This window comes from Vulpes lagopus, chromosome 8 (assembly GCF_018345385.1).
Source record: "Vulpes lagopus strain Blue_001 chromosome 8, ASM1834538v1, whole genome shotgun sequence".
Taxonomy (NCBI): domain Eukaryota; kingdom Metazoa; phylum Chordata; class Mammalia; order Carnivora; family Canidae; genus Vulpes; species Vulpes lagopus.
In genome coordinates this window covers 20,322,529-20,327,590 of record NC_054831.1, presented here as the reverse complement: position 1 = coordinate 20,327,590, position 5,062 = coordinate 20,322,529, and positions in this window count along the sequence as shown.

The window sequence follows — 5,062 nt, the reverse complement described above, 5'->3', positions numbered from 1 at the left end:
GAAACAAACAGCCACAAGAGTCGCTTCTGCATGTGACAATTCTAATACAGAACTCACAGGGCACCCTCCCAGCTAGGGTGAAGAGAAGATTCTGGGTTTAGCCAGAATCTTAAGTAATCATTTTGACCTGTGCCACTTCAGGAGATTACATGTGTCTGTGAGCTCTATTCTTTTCCTTAACTATTTCTTAAGCATTTTCCTTTTTTGTTTCAAAAATAAAACTTCAAAAATCTGGTGCCATTGTATGCAACACTTCTTAAAAGTGCAATCCCTCCTGACTCCTGGGTTATTTCAAAATACTCTATTCTTGCTATTCCACCTAAGGTAAATTAACTAAAGCTAGCCCAAAACCAGGTTGGTTTTTGGTTTGTAGTTTTTTGTGTGTCAAAAATAAAATTCAGTCATTTTCAGTATTTTTAGCATGCATCATATGACAACCATTGTGTCATTTCTGGGATGGTGGGGAAATGATATGCCGCTAGTCTAGAGGACCTCGCAGCCCATGAGGAAAACAGACAAGAGGAAAAGAATCCTAATTCAGGGCAAATGGGGGTAAATGCCAGATGTTCTGGGGGATTTCTGGAGAGGCACCTAACCCGGCTGGGTGTGGAGGTGTGTGTGATGGTTGTTAAGAAGGTTTCCCAGAGGAAGTGAACTGTGAGCTGAGCCGTGAAATATGGAGGATGAGGGATTGGGGAAGGGAGATTCCTGGCTCAGGAAAGAGCACTTACAAAGGCCACGGGCTAGCAGAGCACGAAGGTACGTTCACAAGTGGGGGAAGTGGTGGGGGGCAACTGTGAAGTGAGGCCAGAGATGATCAGGGCCAAAGGATGAAGACTAGGCAGCAAATTTAGGAACTTTATCCTTAGGACAATAGGGAGGCCTTAAATAGTTTTAAGTGATAGTGATATGATCAGATTTTATTATTTTATTTATTTGAGAGAGAACACCCGCGCAGGTGATGGGGGGCAGGGGTAGGGAGAGGGAGGGAGAATCCCAAGCAGACTCCCCACTGAGTGCGAACTCTGAGATCATGACCTGAGCCAAAACCAAGAGTCAGATGCTCACCGACTGTGCCACCCGGTGCCTCTTGATTTGAATTTTAGAACAGTTACTATGGCTGCTTAGAATTAGAGCCACAGAGACCAGCTGGGAAGCTCCTGTAGTGACCCACAAAGCCTTGGGGCAGTGGCATGGATTAAGGCAGCAGAAGGTGGGAAGCAGCAGCTGGAGCTGAGATATTTTGAAGGTGGAATTACCAGGCATGGTGACTGGATGCATGGGTGGAGAACAGGCAAGTTTCTGATTTGGGCAACTGAAGGAATACTTGTGCTATTGACAAAAAAATGACAAGAAGAGGGGTGCATGAAAGGAAGAAGAAGAGATGGGGATGACAAGTTCAGGACGTGCTAAATTTGAAATAGCCATGTCTAACGGGCAGTTGGATAGAAGGGTCTGGAGCTCAACACAGACCTGGCTTGATTACAGCTGTAGGCATCACCATCATTTACCCATGGGTCAGTGACACACACACCAAGGCTGAGTCACAATCACTTTGGGAGCACTTAAAAAAAAAGCCACTTTTGTTTCACAAAACATATCCACAATTTTTCTATACTCAGGCTGGGAGTGGGAGTGGAGTACAGGTAAAACTCACTGAGGTTGGGGAAATAAAGCTTTGAGTTTTTGTTTCTTGAGCATTTCAAAAAATGATACAAACTGCAGAGGAGGGGTATCTTTTACTAAGCGGTAACCAAATAATTTTAATATGATTTGTACTGTTTCCCTCAGCCCAAGTTTTCAACACCATCCCACTTAAGCAAACTTCAAATTTGCATTTCAAAGTGTAAGAATTGATCAGCAGCTTCACCAGCCGTTAGCACTTCTTCAAAACCCCTTGAAATACACCCAAACTCTTTTCAGTTATTTATAAGATTTTCTTTTTACTTATTCATTTGAGACAGAGAGAGAGGGAGACAGAGGGAGGGAGGGAGAGAGAGAGAGAGAGAGAGAGAGCAAGAGAGTGCATAAGCAGGGGAGCGGCAGAGCTGGAGAGGGAGAAGCAGATTTCCCACTGGGCAGGGGGCCTGACCAGGGCTCGATCCCAGGACCCTGAGATCATGACCTGAGCCAAAAGCAGATGCTTAACCATCTGAGCCACCCAGGCACCCTCTTTTTTTTTTTTTAAGATTTTTTTTTTTTTATCATGTATTCATTTGAGACAGAGAGATACAGAGAGAGAGCATGAGCAGGGGAGAGGCAGAGGGAGAAGCAGTCATTTATAAAACTTGCTATTGTCTATTAACTTCTGATGAGCTCTGTCTTCTCAGCAGCAGAAATTAAAACTTTGTCAAAACTTTTCACCTTCACCTGAATTGATTAACTGGCTCATTTCATGACCTTGGTATTTGTATTTCTACCATTCCAAAGTAGGAAATAATAATAAATGAAGCAGAGGACATGTTCATCTTTACAAACTGCTCTTCATTCTAAACAAGGATTTCACTAAATTTTATTATTAGTCTACAAAAGTGGTTAATACTTTGAACTTCTGGCCCTCATGGAGCAGAAGTACAAAAATCATTTCAGGGCTAAAACACCTAAAAGTTAAAATGTCACAAATGGGACTTAAAAGTTTATTGAGGATTATTCATTTGGATTTGTAATGTTAGCTTACCTAAACTTAGAATTTATAGCTTTTTCCCTGAATTCTGGTTATCTTGGTCTGTTTAACAAAAGGCATAAAGGAGACATTTAGAATAAACACACACATTTTTGTTCTACTACCAAATATAAGGTATTATTTCTAAGATTCCAGAATGTCTATTCCAGAATATCCTAATTCAGCCATTCTCAATCCTGCTTTTTAGATTGTGGTTTACTAGTAGCAATGACAGAATTAAAGGTCCCAAGAGGAACGCCCGGGTGGTTCAGTGGTTGAACGTCTGCCTTTGGCTCAGGTCGTGATCCTGGGGTCCTGGAATCGAGTCCCACATCAGGCTCCTGGCAGTGAGCATGCTTCTCCCTCTGTTTGTGTCTCTGCCCCTCTCTCTCTCTCATGAATGGATAAATAAAATCTTAAAAAAAAAAAAAGGTCCCAAGAGATCACTTAGTCCAATCTGAGGCAGCTGAAGCTCAAAAGCTTCAAGTCAACTAGGCTGAAAAGTGGGAACCTAGTCTGGGTTGACTGGACTGACGCTTTGGCTTATACTGAAGAATAATGGCAGGAGCAATTACAAGGCTTCAAGAATCTCAGCTTTGGTTCCACTCCCCTTTCAGATCAAGAGATACTGATGGAGAACAATCCAATCCCATCTTCCTTCAGCATCTACACCATCTTTGTATTCAAAGACCTCATCTTTACAGACAGAACAGTCTATCAGACTTGGATTTCCTCAACTTCTCACTCCTTCGCTCCTAATTGGCCTCTCTTGACCCTTCCTTGCCTACCTCTCCACTTCCTATCATGAACATTTGAGTTTGCATAATGGCTCCAAAAGTCCTTCTCTCCCTTTTCAAGGTCAATCTCCCCTCAGAGTGCTTAACATATATCCCCTCAGGGTCTTACTCCAGTATTTTTCTGCTCCCTTGTGCCTTTAGTATTTCCCTTTGTGCTCTTCTGTTAGCCTACAGATCTACTCTCTCTATACCTGACTCAAGCAAACATCCTACCACCATGTCTCCTCTGAGAACTCTTCCCTTCCTTTTCTTCATCTCCAGATGTACTGAGAAAAGCCAGTACCTTCTTACTTGTCTTTCACTGACCCAATACAATCTTACCTGAGATCCCTCATTTGCTCCTACAGAAAATGCTCCATGATTCAACAACCAAAATCAAAAGGTTGTTTTCAATTCACTTTCAATCCACCTCCTTAACCACTAAATCTGACAGGATTGGTCACCTCTTTTCCTTTTGGGCAGGGCGGGGGTGGGGGGTGGGGGTGGGGTTCTTCCTATCAAACTATTTACATCACTCACCTGTTTAAGTTTCTCTTCTGCTCAATCTTCAAAAGCTGGACTTCACTGCTTTCTCCTTTCCTCTTGGTCAAATCTTCAAATTGTACATAATACACATGCAAGTGTGTCTCCATGTATTTCCATTCCAGACCTTTCTCCTGAGTTCTAGTGCTATATAAATAGTGTCTACTTGTTAGGTTCCAACTGGGTTCAGTGTATTCAAAGTTGAAGTCATTTTTCTCTCCCCCCACCACTCCATTTCTCCTTTCCTCCATTTCTCAGTTAATAGCATCAAAAGATACCTAGAGGAAAAAAAAAGTGGGGGCAGGTGGGGGGGATACACATGCCTTCTTCCTCTCTAAATCATCTTACCACTTACTTGGGTTTTTTCCTCAGATATTCATATCCACCCTGGCCCCCCTTTCCCAGCCCTGGGCTTAACCCTAGGGCAGGCCCTATTCCTTGCCTAGACCATCAACCGATCTTGCTTCAGGTACTCCTCTCCTCCCTCTTTCAGGACCATCCAAAACTTCAGTCCTCACTTTCCTGCATTTAAACCCTCAAAGGCATCTTGCTAACTGTATGATACATGATCAGCTTCCAGAGGAGCATATAAATCTCACCTTGGTTCAACACTAAACTATACCTTCAATTTCCTCTCTACCCTCCTATTTTCCAGCCACAATGATCTTCCTGTTCTTTCCAGAATATATTTTTCATGTGCCGGTTTCTGCCATTTCCTTACAGGCACACTCTTGATTCCCTTTTGCACTTGTTGGACACTTACTCATCTTTCAATATATCACCTCTTCTGTGAAAAATATCCTGATGCCATCTGGCAGAACAAAAGTTCTAAATAATTTGGTCCCATCATATTTCACACACGCTTCTCCGATAAATGATTAATATTGTGTAGTGACGGTTTCTCTGCAAGCAGGGAACTTGGGAGTCAGGAATAGGATTCACTGCCATGTACTTGGCACACTGATAGGCCCTCATGTATTTGAGGAACTTAGTAATGGAAAACTTCTGTGTGGGCAGGTGAGACCTCATCTCTAAACTCCCACGCAACGCACGTGACATAAAAAGATATGCTGACAGAAAG